The 16,993-nt window shown below is 46.0% G+C and overlaps 1 pseudogene; it reads left to right on the top strand.

Moving 5' to 3' along the window:
• The window catches only part of LOC112247576, a 74,608-nt pseudogene that overhangs the window by 18,289 nt on the left and 39,326 nt on the right, over positions 1-16,993 (top strand).

Raw genomic sequence — 16,993 nt, 5'->3', positions numbered from 1 at the left:
AAAAGGAGAGGGAGGCAGAGAGAGAGAGGGAGAAAGTGAGAGAGAGAGAGGAAGAGAGGGAAAAAGTCTTACCTTGGGAGAGGTTCAGAGACACACGGTAATGAGGGTTTAATGTTAACTGTCATACTTGAGTAAAGGTAAAGCTACTGTAATAGTGAAAGTCACCCAGTAAAATACTACTTGAGTAAAAGTATCTGGTAATAAATGTACTTAAGTACAGTGGTAGGAAAGGCACTCAATCGTCATGCTTGAGTGAAGTAAATGTAAAAGTAAATGCTATTCATCAAATTCCTGATATTAAGCAAACAGTTATTATGCCTGGCGACTCAATTTTCAATTTATTTTTATAAATAGTAAGGTACAGAAACCCAGAAAACCTACTTTAAAGCTGCAATATGTAACGTCTTGGGCGACCCGAGCAAATTCTCATAGACATAAGAGTCATAGACCTGTCATTCTCATTGCAAGCAAGTCTTAAGAAATGGTAGATCTGTTCTATGCTTCCTGTTCTAAAGGTTTGATTTGACTTCTTTTACTTTTCTGTTTTGGACACCAGCTTCAAACAGCTGAAAAGCAAACATTTTTGCTTTAATGAAAGAAAAACAAAATTCACAGCTGTTTAAATAAATGGTACCATGATTCTCTACACAATGACTGCTTGTTTTGTCACATGAACTGCAATTATGCCAACTATTAGAATTTGACCAACCAGGAAATGGCAGAAGGATTTCTGCATATTGCACCTTTTAGCATAGCCCATTTTGATTGGCTGTCAGCCTGATGGGATACGATGTGATTCATCACACAAGGCTATTACTCTATCATTTTATTTAACTAGGCAAGTCAGTTAAGAACAAATTGTTATTTACAATGATGGCCTAGGAACAGTGGATTTATTGCCTCGTTCAGGGGGAAGAATGACAGGTAGAAACTAAATTCATACATTCTGCATCCAGAATGAACAAATATATGGTTGTGTTCATGACAAGAGTACATTTAGTGGGCAGGCTGATGGCTAGTGGATATTTGTAAGGGATGTGATGGTGCCCATTTCTCCTCTTTCGACTCCTTTGACAAGGGTGGTAGTTGCGACTCTGCCTTCGTTTATTATTGTTACGCACGCCTCTATGAAGAGGGAACGCAACACCCTGCTACAACTAAACTCTCCGTGAAGCGAAAAAGGTATGGACTGTAGGTGCAAGTAAGAATAACAACAGGCAGAATGTGGTACCGTTTACAAGGACTTTATTCCTTTACACGGTAATATGGGGAAAAGGGGCTGGACGGAACCAAAGCAAAGAAAGTAAATCTCAAAGCCCCCCTCTCCTATTTTACCTGCCTACCCACTACTTACCTAATTTAGCACCACCTGGTGCCCTAACCAAAATACAAGGGGTGGTCCGCCCAGGTCTTACCTAGTGTGTCTAGACAGCGAATATGCTACGGGTATATGTATGCCCGCGGGCCTCTTGCCTAAGCACTCCCTAGGTGCCTTCCCCTTCCCCCCTGGGAACAAATGAAACAGAATATTAAACAATTTCAAACAAACTAAGAAACAAAAGGATGTCAAATAAGCTCTATCTGAGCAACAAACTCACAGAACATACCACTTTCCAGCAAAATCAACCTCTATCACAATCAATCTCAGCAATTCTCTCTAGCAAAATCTCTACCTCCAAAAAGAAGAGATCTCCCCCCTGAACAGAACACTGGCTTTTATATAGTGTCAGAAGGAATGGGTAATTGGAGACAGCTGCGTCTTGACGAGGGGGCGGGGTCAGCTCTCCAATTAGCCCTGGAGTCGACCAATCAGCTGCTTGAGGGATTTCAGGAAGCCATTTCCTGAAATAAACACATGTAAATACACAAACTACAACACATAATCTGGGGAACGTAACACGCCCACCACAAAAATTGCAAACCTAGTTTTGCAATAATAAATGCCAACGTATCCCCAGTTAGTAAACCCGTGATAGAGCGTCAGCAACCACATTCGCCGAGCCCTTCACATAAGCTATCTGTACATTATATCTTTGCACAATCAGAGCCCACCGCATAAGGCGGCGGTTCTGGTTGTACATTTGTTTCAAGAACACCAACGGATTATGGTCTGTGAAGACCACTACAGGCAAGGCACTGGAGCCCACATATACCTCAAAGAACTGTAAGGCAAGCAATAAAGCCAGCGTCTCTTGTTCGATTGTAGAGTACCTTGACTGACACGAGTTGAACTTACGGGAGAAGAAACTGACGGGCCGATCCACTCAGTCTTCATCTTCCTGTAAGAGAACCGCACCCACCCCCATAATACTAGCATCTACCTCCAACTTAAAAGGTTTGTCAAAGTTGGGGGCGGCAAGCACTGGGGCACTACAAAGTAGCGCTTTAGCGGACTCAAAAGCGTAGTTACAGTCCTTGGACCACTTGAATGGTACCTTGGGACTAAGCAGAGATGAAAGGGGAGCTACTACCGTCGAGAAATTCTTACAGAATGTACGATAGTACCCTACCATCCCTAGGAATCTGCGCAACTGGCGGCGAGTAGTGGGAGCAGGAAAGGCAACAATTGCTTCCACTTTGCCAGTTACTGGGCGCACTTGACCTCGTCCCACTTGTTTCCCTAAGTAAGTCACTGTAGCCTTCCCAAACTCACACTTGGCCAAATTGAGGGTTAAAGAAGCCTTCTCCAACCGCTGAAACACACTTTTCAAAGTGGAGAGATGATCAGACCAAGTAGACGAATGAATCACCACATCGTCAAGGTACGCAGTACAATTTGGCACATCTTCAAACACAATGTTAACTAGCCGCTGAAAAGTAGCAGGTGCATTACACATGCCAAAGGGCATCACAGTGTATTGTACAAAGTTATCTGGCGTAACAAAAGCCGATATGTCAGAAGCTCGAGAGGTCAGAGGCACCTGCCAATAACCTTTTAACAAATCTAACTTACTAACGTAAGCAGCAGAGCCTATTCTATCAATACAGTCATCTAAGCGAGGTAGAGGAAAAGAATCAGACTTTGTAACTGCATTTACGCGACGATAGTCCGTACATAAGCGGGACGTACCGTCAGGCTTAGGAACAAGAATACATGGAGAACTCCAGGAGCTGTTACTGGGTTTTGCCATGTCATTCTGTAATAAATAAGCTACCTCACTTTTCATTACCTCTTTTTCTTAGCATTAACCCGGTACGGATGCTGACGTATAGGAACAGCGTTCCCCACATCCACGTCATGTTCCAAGATGGATGTGCGACTTGGAATGTCCTGAAACACACTGAGAAAACTGTTTATCAATAGGATAAGATCCTTAGTTTGATCATTATCCAAATGTTCCATTTGAGAGGGTAACTTCTTCAGCATCTCTGAATTACATAGGCGTTCACCTTGCTGTAATGTATGGCGTAACTCCAACCCGTCCTCCTTATCCTCATCTAGGTCCCAGCCAGGCTTCAGCACCACCGCAGCCACACTGGAGACGGCGGGCTGGACCGGCTTACCTGAGGAGCTGTCGGGAGAATCACGCACATAATATGTTTTCAGCATGTTAACATGACACACACGGGAAGAACGCCTTCGATCTGGTGTCTTTATCACATAATTGGTGTCATTGAGTTTCTTTTCCACCAGATATGGTCCAGAAAAACGTGCTGACAGAGATGAGCCAGGGATTGGCAACAAAACTAAAACTTGATCCCCTGGTGCAAATGAACGGCCAACAGCCTTTTTGTCATAATGCAACTTCATGCGTTTTTGAGACGAGGAGAGAGACTTTTGGGCTAACGCACATGCGGCGTGCAGTCTCTCCCGCATCTTACTGACATAATCCAACACATTTTTAGGGGCGCTACTGGGTGTAGGAGATAAGATATGCTCCTTCAAAACTTTCAGCGGACCCCGTGGGGGTGTGTCCAAACACAAGGTCAGCAGGGCTGAACCCTAAGGACTCTTGTATCGTTTCCCTTATAGCAAATAGGACAAAGGGCACCCCCTCATCCCAATCAGTACTGGTATCCATACAATACTTGCGTAGCATTGCCTTCAGTGTCTGATGCCAGCGTTCTAGAGCCCCTTGACTCTCTGGATGATACGGACTGGAGACCTGATGGGAAATACACAATGTCTTTAACACATTTGAAAACAGTTTAGACATGAAGTTGGATCCCTGATCAGTTTGGATTACTTTAGGGAGTCCAAACGTAGAGAAGAACTTCACCAGTGCCTTCACCACAGTCTTAGCCGTTATAGTACGGAGAGGAATAGCCTCTGGGTATCGAGTAGCACTGCACATTATTGTTAGTAGGAACTGGTTACCTGACCTGGTTTTCGGCAATGGACCTACACAATCAATTATCACTCTTTCAAACGGTTCCCCTACCACAGGAATCGGGCAGAGTGGCGCTCGTGGAACTGTTTGATTCACTTTCCCAGTGAGTTGACATATGTGACATGTTTTACAAAATTGGACCACGTCAGACTTCAAACCTGGCCAGAAGAAATGACGAAGGACCCGGTTATAGGTCTTTGTGATCCCCAAGTGTCCAGACCACGCCTGGTCATGGGCGAGTGACAGCACCTGCTGTCGGAACGGTGTAGGAACAACCACTTGACACACTTCACTCCAGTCATTAATGGTGTCATGAGATGCCCATTTACGCATCAAAACTCCTGCTTCCATAAAGTAGGCAGTCTGTCTAGTTTTAGCTTCCTCAATGGAAATTACCGAAGCAAAACACTTGCGAAGACTGGTGTCTTCTTTTGACATTCAATCACCTTCTCAGGGGTGACAGACAAAAGAATGTCATGTAATTGGGGCGCGATTTCGTTTTCCCCTGCCTTAGTTTTTACGGGGTAAAAACTGTCGGCAATGCAGAAGGAATACTCAGTGCATTGTCTTCTACCTCAACATTCTCAAAAATAGAACTAGCCAAATCCACCACATCTCCTAGCTTGCGAGATTGTGCCCTCGTTAACACACAAGCAGGAAAAACATGTGGAAATGCTTGAACCAATTTCTCATCTGTAGTTCTGATTTCTGGGTTGTCTACTACCTCTAACACAGGAGTGACATTACCACCAGCAATATCATTCCCTAGTAGCAATTTTACTCCTGATACTGGCAGTGTAGACACTACACCAACACGGAAACGTCCTGATACCAAGTCTGACACTAAGTGGACCCAGTGTAATGGTACAGGTACGGTTTTTGTCTCTATCCCCTGTAATATGACATGTGAGCCACAATACGTTTCATGAGACCAGGGTAAAGCATCAGTGATGATTACTGACTGCGCCGCCCCGGTGTCACGTAGGATTTGGATAGGCTTTTGATCAGTTGGTTCTCCTGTTAAGGAAACATAACCGGCAGAGATAAACGGAGCATAGACAGGATCCGGTTTCTCAAATGCTGAGTCAATATCTCGATCCAATGGACGATCCAAAGACTTGACTAAACCCAAACTTTTCATTTTTGGGGACGGTGACTGGGACCGTTTATTTTTATTTTTCAAAACTGGGCAGTCCGCAATCACGTGACCCTTTTGGTGACAGTAATAACATTCACGGATTTCTTGAAAAGGCTTAGGGTTGTCAGAGGAAAAGCGACCTGAACGAGGAACTGATGACGTAATCGTCCGGCCTTCAAAACGTGGTGCACCAAAGACAGTCTTGTGTGTCAAAGCGTACTCATCTGCCAACACTGCTGCTTGGGCCAATGTCACCACTTTCTGTTCATTTAAATGAACTACAAGTCTATCTGGGAGGTTGCTTTTAAAGTCCTCCAACAGCATCAACTCCCGAATATCAGCAAAGGTGTTAGCTTTGCTGGCTGAACACCAACGACTAAACAGAGACTCTTTGTCCCTAGCAAATTCAACAAATGTACGGTGAGACGTTTTTTGTGGTTCCTGAAGCGCTGCCTATAAGCTTCAGGCACCAACTCATAAGCCCGCAACACGGTAGTTTTAACTGTATCGTAATGTAAACTGTCTTCCAGGGAGAGAGCAGCTACTACTTCCTGGGCTTTCCCAGACAATTTACATTGTAACAGAAGCGGCCAAACCTCGAGTGGCCAATGCAGCGCAGCGGCCACACGCTCAAACGCAGAGAAATAATAATCAACTTCCGACTCTCGGAATGGAGGGACTAAAGCTATGTTTTTACTCACATCGAAGTGGGCTTGATGATGAGCAGCTTGTGGAGTCGCACTGGAGCCAGCATCTAGCTCCAGTTGTCGGATCCTCACCTCCTTGTCAGCTTCTATTTTCCTAATTTCAAGTTCAAAATTCATCTGTCTCTCTTTATCTTTTTGCTCCATTTCTAACCGAGCCAGCCTCACCTTCAGCCTAGCAGTCCCATCTGAACGACCCGAAGCAGAAGATAAAGGATCGAATCGGGGCAATGTAAAGGGGGTACGAGGAACCCCTTCCTCCGCCCTGTCCTCTGACTTGGCATCAGAAGGTCTACCCGTCTCCTCTCCTTGCAATGAGAGAATCCGTTCTCTCACTAAACCCTCCCTGACTAGCACCAAAGCTCAGCCTTTAGGGCTTTCTCAGGGAATACAAATCCATAATGGTCAGCTATAGCTATAAGGTCTACTTTACGAAACCTCACCAAACAATCAATAGAGGGCGCTTCAAAAAACTTGGAGATGGCTGAGGCAGCCATCTTTTACAATGCAGTCTCCTGAACACACTAACTAAACAAGTCATCCAAACTCACAACCTACCATCACACCTCAATCACTAACCACAGAGAGAGCTCAGAGCAGCAGGGTCCGGTGGGTTTAATGGAAAAATCCCGGATGAGCCCCCATTATGTTACGCACGCCTCTATGAAGAGGGAACGCAACACCCTGCTACAACTAAACTCTCCGTGAAGCGAAAAAGGTATGGACTGTAGGTGCAAGTAAGAATGACAACAGGCAGAATGTGGTACCGTTTACAAGGACTTTATTCCTTTACACGGTAATATGGGGAAAAGGGGCTGGACGGAACCAAAGCAAAGAAAGTAAATCTCAAAGCCCCCCCCTCTCCTATTTTACCTGCCTACCCACTACTTACCTAATTTAGCACCACCTGGTGCCCTAACCAAAATACAAGGGGTGGTCCGCCCAGGTCTTACCTAGTGTGTCTAGACAGCGAATATGCTACGGGTATATGTATGCCCGCGGGCCTCTTGCCTAAGCACTCCCTAGGTGCCTTCCCCTTCCCCCCTGGGAACAAATGAAACAGAATATTAAACAATTTCAAACAAACTAAGAAACAAAAGGATGTCAAATAAGCTCTATCTGAGCAACAAACTCACAGAACATACCACTTTCCAGCAAAATCAACCTCTATCACAATCAATCTCAGCAATCCCTACCTCCAGCAAAATCTCTACCTCCAAAAAGAAGAGATCTCCCCCCTGAACAGAACACTGGCTTTTATATAGTGTCAGAAGGAATGGGTAATTGGAGACAGCTGCGTCTTGGCGAGGGGGCGGGGTCAGCTCTCCAATTAGCCCTGGAGTCGACCAATCAGCTGCTTGAGGGATTTCAGGAAGCCATTTCCTGAAATAAACACATGTAAATACACAAACTACAACACATAATCTGGGGAACGTAACAATTATGGATGATCAAATCAGGAAAAAGCTGAGTCGTTTCGGTAAGTTTGCTAGCGGTTTTCGTGTCGGCAGGTTTTCAGGCAGATGCCTTTAAGAATGTTGTTTCGTTCCGGAGGCAAGTCTTCATGTTTCTGAATAACAATGAGCAACAGCTAAATGTGCATTTTAAAGTGAGGCACGGGGAGGGTCTCTATGATGGGTTTGCCAGAACAGATTTGTCTGCAGTATTTGGAGTGTGGGGATTTGGAAACTAAATAGATGGTGGTGTAGAGGAGGCTGGGTCTAGTTATGTTATGGATGGTGGTGTAGATGAGGCTGGGTCTAGTCAGGTTATGGATGGTGGTGTAGAGGAGGCTGGGTCTAGTCAGGTTATAGATGGTGGTGTAGATGAGGCTGCGTCTAGTCAGGTTATGATAGTGGTGTAGAGGAGGCTGGGTCTAGTCAGGTTATAGATGGTGGTGTAGATGAGGCTGCGTCTAGTCAGGTTATGATAGTGGTGTAGATGAGGCTGGGTCTAGTTATGCTATGGATGGTGGTGTAGATGAGGCTGGGTCTAGTCAGGTGTGTAGATGAGGCTGGGTCTAGTCTAGAAAGGAGGTGTGAAGAGAGAGGAGAGGCAGGGTCGGGGAGAAGAAAGGAGGTGGGAGAGAAGAAAGGAGGTGGGAGGGGAGAGGCTGGGTGGGGGAGAAGAAAGGAGGTGGGAGGGGAGAGGCAGGGTGGGGGAGAAGAAAGGAGGTGGGAGGGGAGAGGCAGGGTGGGGGAGAAGAAAGGAGGTGGGAGGGGAGAGGCAGGGTGGGGGGAGAAGAAAGGAGGTGGGAGGGGAGAGGCAGGGTGGGGGAGGAGAAAGGAGGTGGGAGAGGAGAGGCAGGGTTGGGGAGAAGAAAGGAGGTGTGAGGGGAGAGGAGATGCAGGGTCGGGGAGAAGAAAGGAGGTGGGAGGTGAGAGGCAGGGTTGGGGAGAAGAAATTAGGTGGGAGGGGAGAGGCAGGGTGGGAGAGAAGAAAGGAGGTGGGGGTGGGGGAGGGGGAGGTAAAGACCTCTGCGTTAAGGTTAGGAACATTAGGAGCCTGGGGGTTTGAGGGGGAGGTAAAGCCCTCTGCGTTAAGGTTAGGAACATTAGGAGCCTGGGGGTTTGAGGGGGAGGTAAAGCCCTCTGCGTTAAGGTTAGGAACATTAGGAGCCTGGGGGTTTGAGGGGGTAGGAGGTAAAGACCTGTACAACCTCTACATTAAGGTTAGGAACATTAGGACCTAACAGGAGTGAAGGCACATCATTGGCAGGGGGTATGTGGGGCGGAGAGTATGGTGGGTTTTAGATACAGGAGGCTCTACAAACCCCCAGTACCAAAGAGGTCAGGGGACCTCCAGTGGAGGGTTCTTCATGGAGCCCTGGCCACTAACAGCTGGTTGGTACGGGTTGAACTGGGAGTCAGACAAGGGTGTCCGTTTCTGTGTCCTGAGTGAAACTGTGCATCGTGTGTTTTCTGTGTGGACCAGGTTAACGCCGTTACTGTCTCTGTTGGAATGTCTGGGTGTGAGATTGGGGGTGAAGTTTACTGTCAGGACACAAGTATTTGAATAAGGAAAAGGTCAAATGTGTGTTGTTGAATTTTCTGTTTGCGCAGTTGGTTATTTGACTAACAAGGAGGAACAAGGTCAAAGGTTGGGGGATAACAGACTCTTTACTATTATTTAATGGGTGCCTTTGGCTGGAGGATAGGGTGGTGGGGGCGTGTGTGTGGGGGGGGTGTGTGCGTATGTGTGTGTGGGGGGCGTGCGTATGTGTGTGTGGGGGGCGTGTCTGTGTGGGAGGGGCGTGTCTGTACAGCTGGGGAAGATAGGTAGGATATATGGTTGTAGAAGTGGTGAGGTTTTGGTTATCGTGTTGGTTTGTATTGTGGGGTAGAGGGCAAGGTGAGTATATAGCACAAGGAATATTTGGTTTTAATGGGGGTTGATGCTTTCATGAAATTAAATAGGGATGGATCATTGAAGAAAGTCAAAAGTCTCTCGACCCTTCTCTCTCTCTCTCTCTCTCTCTCTCTCTCTCTCTGTCTCTCTACCCTTCTCTCTCTCTACCCTTCTCTCTCTGTCTCTCTCTCTACCCTTCTCTCTCTCTACCCTTCCCTCTCTCTGTCTCTCTCTCTCGCTCTCTCTCTCTGTCTGTCTCTCTACCCTTCTCTCTCTCTCTCTCTCTCTCTCTCTCTCTCTCTGTCTGTCTCTCTACCCTTCTCTCTCTCTACCCTTCTCTCTCTGTCTCTCTCTCTACCCTTCTCTCTCTCTACCCTTCTCTCTCTCTGTCTCTCTACCCTTCTCTCTCTGTCTCTCTCTCTACCCTTCTCTCTCTCTACCCTTCTCTCTCTCTCTCTCTCTACCCTTCTCTCTCTCTCTGTCTCTCTCTCTACCCTTCTCTCTCTCTGTCTCTCTCTCTACCCTTCTCTCTCTCTGTCTCTCTCTACCCTTCTCTCTCTCTCTGTCTCTCTCTCTCCCCTTCTCTCTCTCTACCCTTCTCTCTCTGTCTCTCTCTCTACCCTTCTCTCTCTCTACCCTTCTCTCTCTCTGTCTCTCTACCCTTCTCTCTCTGTCTCTCTCTCTACCCTTCTCTCTCTCTACCCTTCTCTCTCTCTGTCTCTCTCTACCCTTCTCTCTCTCTCTGTCTCTCTCTCTACCCTTCTCTCTCTCTGTCTCTCTCTACCCTTCTCTCTCTGTCTCTCTCTCTACCCTTCTCTCTCTCGCTCTCTCTCACCTTCTCTCTCTCTCTACCCTTCTCTCTCTTTCTCTCTCTCTCTCTACCCTTCCTTCTCTCTCTCTCTACCCTTCTCTCACTCTCTCTCTCTCTCTCTCCCCTTCATTCCCTCTCTCTATCTACCCTTCTCTCTCTCTCTCTCTTTCTCTACCCTTCTCTCTCTCTCTACCCTTCTCTCTCTCTACCCTTCTCTCTCTCTGTCTCTCTCTACCCTTCTCTCTCTCTCTGTCTCTCTCTCTACCCTTCTCTCTCTCTCTACCCTTCTCTCTCGCTCTCTCTACCCTTCTCTCTCTCACTCTCTCTCTACCCTTCTCTCTCTCTCTCTCTACCCTTCTCTTTCTCTACCCTTCCTTCTCTCTCTGTACCCTTCTCTCTCACTCTTTCCTCTCTCTCTCTCCCCTTCCTTCCCTCTCTCTCTACCCTTCTCTCTCTCTCTCTCTCACTCTCTACCCTTCTCTCTCTCTCTCTCGCTCTACCCTTCTCTCTCTCATGTGGGTTATATACAGTGAGCTCTAACAGTATTGGGACAGTGACACATCTGTTGTTGTTTTGGCTCTGTACTCCAGCACTTTTGAATTTGAAATGATACAATGACTATGAGGTTAAAGTTCAGGCTGTCAGCCTTAATTTGAAGAGGTTTTCATCCATATCGGGTGAACCGTTTGAAACTGGGAGCAAAAGGTGGGCAACGTGCTTCATTATTGGCTACAGGGATATTAATATGTCTGAGGGGTGGGTGTGACTGGAATTAAAATCTCAACTCTCTGGACTCTAACCCATCATCATCTACACATTAGTCTCTGTAAGATGACAATAACATGACAAATGATAGACTTGAGCCTAGTCTTTAATAGCCTGGAACTAAATGGGTTTTTAGCTAAGTGTTCAGTAATGTGTGATAGGCCTACAGAGATCATGTAATCCGTTATGTGTCCGTAATTCAGCTAAAATATAATAATAATAATTAGTGATATCAATTAAGATTAGATTGGTGAATGACCTAAAACAAGGAGCACCACCTTCATTCCAACAACTGGGGGAAAAAAGTATCTCAGGTGCGTCTTGTGAAATAGATTTGATCTGAATGAAACCTGTGTTTCTAAAGGTTGTGTGAAGTATCGCTCCTCAATCGCTCCCCTCTCCCTGCAGATTGAGGAGATAGTGACTCGTATCCAGGATGAGACTGAGGGCGTTCCCGTCAGGACTGTCAAGAGCTTCCTGACCAAGATACCCAGCGTCGTCACAGGTGAGAGTGCAGCTGCCGGCGTGTGTGTGTGTGTGTGTGTGTGTCTGTCTAGCCAAGGCACCACCAAATAATTGATGGCCACTCTTATGATTCATCCCGTCTCAGGATCTATTACCTTAGTGGGCCATGAGCAGAGAGGCCTATCGATAAACACTATTACTACAGACACACACACACACACACACAGTATACACACACACACACACACGCACACGCACGCGCGCAGACACGCGCGCACACAGGCCAGAAATCGAATAAACGATGTGGAAGGCAGCGCTTCTGTAGCTCTTGTTTTCTCTCTCTCTTTGTCTCTTTTTCTCTCTCTCTTTCTCTCTTTTTCTCTCTCTCTTTCTCTCTCTCTTTTTCTCTCTCTCTTTCTCTCTTTCTCTCTTTTTCTCTTTCTCTCTTTTCTCTCTCTCTTTCTCTCTCTCTCTCTTTCTCTCTTTTTCTCTTTCTCTCTCTCTCTCTTTCTCTCTTTCTCTCTCTTTCTCTCTCTTTCTCTCTCTCTTTTTCTCTCTCTCTTTCTCTCTTTCTCTCTCTCTTTTTCTCTCTCTCTCTCTCTCTCTCTTTCTCTCTTTTTCTCTCTCTCTTTCTCTCTCTCTCTTTCTCTCTTTCTCTCTCTCTTTTTCTCTCTCTCTTTTTCTCTCTCTTTCTCTCTCTCTCTCTCTCTCTTTTTCTCTCTTTTTCTCTCTCTCTTTTTCTCTCTCTCTTTCTCTCTATCCCTCTTGCCTTTTCCAATGCAGACAGCTCAAGCTTTTTATACCGGGGGAAGTTTATATTGAGTAAATAGTAACTACAGTTTATTCGCTCTGTGGTCTACCTCTGCCAAAGTAAAGAAAAGCTTACACCTACGTGTGTGTGTGTGTGTGTGTGTGTGTGTGTGTGTGTGTGTGTGTGTGTGTGTGTGTTGTTCGTTTTCTATAACAGTCCTCTGTCCCTTGTCTCTACCAGGTGCAGACATAGTGCAGTGGCTGATGAAGAACCTAGCCATTGAAGATCCAGGTGGGTGAAATGCATTTTTTTGGAGCTTTGTATTCAATGGCAATTAAAGAATGTACTAAATGTGTGATAGACCCTGCAAGGGCTCCCGAGTGGCGCAGCAGTCTAAAGGCACTGCATCTCAGTGCTAGAGGCATCACTATAGTCCCTGGTTCGAATCCAGGCTGTATCACATCCGGCCGTGATTGGGAGTCCCATAGGGCGGCGCACAATTGGCCCAGCCTTGTCCGGGTTTGGCCCGGGGTAGGCTGTCATTGTAAATAAGAATAAGGCCGTCATTGTAAATAAAAGTAACTCTTAATATATTACATATATTGTTATTGCATGTATTGCATGTTTGTCATTGTCTCTTCCTGGTTACTGTACATGGATATAATTCAAGAAAATGAGCTTTGTGTTTAATTACTATTACTGTCACGTGTGTTACATGTAAGTAAATCACTGTGTCACATTCTTTACCTTGCCCACGTAGCTGAGGCCATCCACATCGGGAGTCTGATTGCTGCTCAGGGATATCTCTTCCCCATCTCTGATCACGTTCTGTCACTCAAAGACGATGGAACCTTCTATCGCTTCCAGGTGAGCAGTAGGACCATATAAGGCAGCTTCCAGGTGACCAGTAAGACCACATAAGGCAGCTTCCAGGTGAGCAGTAGGACCATATAAGGCAACTTCCAGGTGAGCAGTAGGACCATATAAGGCAGCTTCCAGGTGAGCAGTAGGAGCAGTAGGATCATATAAGGCAGCTTCCAGGTGAGCAGTAGGACCATATAAGGCAGCTTCCAGGTGAGCAGTAGGACCACATAAGGCAGCTTCCAGGTGAGCAGTAGAACCACATAAGGTAGCTTCCAGGTGAGCAGTAGGACCATATAAGGCAGCTTCCAGGTGAGCAGTAGGACCATATAAGGCAGCTTCCAGGTGACCACCACCATAGGCTAAAGACATTTAAGTTGATAAGGAAGCAGAAATGAGACAAAGAGGGATTACATTTGGTTCTGTGAATGTTCCCAGAACGTTGCATTATGTTGTGGTAAAGGTGTAGGAATATTCTCCCGTTAACAGCTAAAAACGTAACATTTCATACATCTCTGCACTTCCAGTAAGTGAAACTGTACCAACGTGACCAGTTGTTCTCCCCATGCACGTGTAGGCCACTTCCTACTCTCTTCCTCATGAGAGAGCAAAGACAGACATGGACAAGTGCTGTTTTGTGTTAATCTGAATCTGAATTATAAGTTATAAGACACTTTCCAGCTCAGTCATGGAAGCAAGTCAACATTTTCCCTGGTCCCTGATCCATACAATACCACATCCACTAAGGTACTTCCTCTGTTTTTACACAGGGGATCCATGACCCCATTAAAAATGAACGGTGGAATGTCCTGTGAAATATTTACCACAACCGAACCCAAAGAGAGAACATTTAGGGGTCTGTATACACAAAGCCTCTCAGTAGTGGAGGGGATGGCTGCCGTTTTACCAATTTTGCTATTTAAAAAAAAAAAAAAAAAAAAACTTACTTTGATTATAATGTTGATGCTTCCATCTCTTATGACCAAAAAGAGCTTCTGGATATCAGAACAGGGATTACTCACCTCAAACGGGACAAAGATTTGTCTTTAATGAGTCTGACAGGAAGGAATATAGTGTCTCTGACAGGAAGGAATATAGTGTCTCTGCCAGGAAGGAATATAGTGTCTCTGCCAGGAAGGAATATAGTGTCTCTGACAGGAAGGAATATAGTGTCTCTGACAGGAAGGAATATAGTGTCTCTGACAGGAAGGAATATAGTGTCTCTGACAGGAAGGAATATAGTGTCTCTGACAGGAAGGAATATAGTGTCTCTGACAGGAAGGAATATAGTGTCTCTGACAGGAAGGAATATAGTGTCTCTGCCAGGAAGGAATATAGTGTCTCTGACAGGAAGGAATATAGTGTCTCTGACAGGAAGGAATATAGTGTCTCTGACAGGAAGGAATATAGTGTCTCTGACAGGAAGGAATATAGTGTCTCTGACAGGAAGGAATATAGTGTCTCTGCCAGACAAGGCCCAAATCCCCATCATTCCCATGAAGAAAAGACGGAAACACGGTGCAGATCAGGGTGACCCGCCTCTACCATCTGTTCTATCGGCCAACCAATCACTGGAGAATAAACTGGATGAGCTCCGTTTGAGATTATCCTACCAACAGCACATAAAAAAATCTGAATCCTATGTTTCACTGAGTCGTGGCTGAACGACGACACAGAAACTATACCGTTGGCTGGGTTTTCCGTGCATCGGCAGGACAGAGCAGCTAATTCGGGTAAGACGAGGGGTAACGGTGTGTGTCTTATTTGTCAATAACAACTATTAAGGTAGTCTCGAGGTATTGCTCGCCTGAGATTACCTTTTGATAAGCTGTAGACCACACTATCTACCAAGAGAGTTTTCATCTATATTTTTCCTAGCCATCTATTTACCACCACCAACTGACGCTGGCACTAAGACCGCCATCAACCAACTGGATAAGGCCATAAGAAAATGCTAATCCAGAAGCAACGCTCTAGACCACCTTAACTCCACACACAGAGACGCGTACAAAGCTCTCCCTCATCCTCCATTTGGAAAATCTGACCATAACTCTATTCTCCTGATTCCTGCTTACAGGCAAAAACTAAAGCAGGAAGTACCAGCTCAAGAAGGAAGTGGTCAGATGACGCGCATGCTACGCCACAGGACTGTTTTGCTAGACAGACTGGATTCATCCAATGGCATTGAGGAGTATACCATCTCAGTCACCGGCTTCATCAATAAGTGCATCGACGACGTCATCCCCACAGTGACCGTACGTACATATCCCAACCAGAAGCCATGATTTACAGGCAACATCCGCACCGAGCTGAAGGCTAGAGCTGTCGCTTTCAAGGAGGGTGACACTAATCCGGACGCTTATAAGAAATCCCGCTATGCCCTCAGACGAACCATCAAACAGGCAAAGCGTCAATACAGGACTAAGACTAAATCCTACTACACCGTCTCTGACGCTCATCGGATGTGGCAGGACTTTCATACTATTATGGATACAAAGAAAAACCCATCGGCGAGCTGCCCAGTAACGCAAGCCTACCAGACGAGCTAAATGCCTTTTATGCTCGCTTCGAGGCAAGCAACACTGAAGCATGTATGAGAGCACCAGCTGTTCCGGACGACTGTGTGATCATGCTCTCCGTAGCCGATGTGAGCAAGATCTTTTAACAGGTCAACATTCACAAGGCCAGATGGATTAACAGGACGTGTACTCAAAGCATGCACGGACCAACTGGCAAGTGTCTTCACTGGCATTTTCAACCTCTCCCTGACCGAGTCTGTAATACCAACCTGTTTCAGGCAGACCCCCATAGTCCCTGTGCCCAAGGAAGGGAAGGTAACCTGCCTAAATGATTAGCACTCACGTCGGTAGCCATGAAGTGCTTTGAAAGGCTGGTCATGGCTCACATCAACACCGTTATCCCAGAAACCCAAGACCCACTCCAATTTGCATACCGCCCCAACCGATCGACAGATGACGCAATCTCAATCGCACTACACACTGCCCTTTCCCACCTGGACAAAAGGAAAACCTATGTGAGAATGCTGTTCATTGACTACAGCTCAGCGTTCAACACCATAGTACCCTCAAACTCATCACTAAGCTAAGGACCCTGGGACTAAACACCTCCCTCTGGAACTGGATCTTGAACTTCCTGACGGGCCGCACCGAGGTGGTGAGGGTAGGTAACAACACATCTGTCGCGCTGATCCTCAACACGGGGGCCCCTCAGGGGTGCGTGCTTAGTCCCCTCCTGTACTCCCTGTTCACTTACGACTGTGTGGCCAAGCACGACTCCAACACCATCATTAAGTTTGCTGACGACATAGTGGTGGTAGGCCTGGTCACCGACAACAACTAGACAGCCTATAGGGAGGAGATCAGAGACCTGGCAGTGTGGTGCCAGGACAACAACCTCTCCCTCAACGTCAGCAAGACAGAGGAGATGATCGTGGACTACAGGAAATGGAGGTCCAAACTCTCTCCTATTCCAATCAAACTTCATTAGTCACATGCGCCGAATAGAATAGGTGTCGACCTTACAGTGAAATGCTTACTTACAAGCCCATAAGCACTTCATCCCTACCTACATGTACAAATGACCTTGACTAACCTGTACCCACGCACATTGACTCGGTACCAATACTCCCTGTTTATAGCCTCATTCTTGTTATTTTATTTTGTTACTTAAAATATATATATATAATTCTTTGATTTATTTAGTAAATATTTTCTTAACTCTGTTTTCTTAAAACTGCATTTTTAGTTAAGGGCTTGTCAGTAAGCATTTCACGTAAAGGTGAACCTACACCTGTTGTAT

Source organism: Oncorhynchus tshawytscha, linkage group LG05 (assembly GCF_018296145.1).
Source record: "Oncorhynchus tshawytscha isolate Ot180627B linkage group LG05, Otsh_v2.0, whole genome shotgun sequence".
In the NCBI taxonomy this organism is placed as follows: domain Eukaryota; kingdom Metazoa; phylum Chordata; class Actinopteri; order Salmoniformes; family Salmonidae; genus Oncorhynchus; species Oncorhynchus tshawytscha.
The sequence above is the reverse complement of the archived record's forward strand: the minus strand, read 5'-3'. Positions and strand labels throughout refer to the sequence as shown.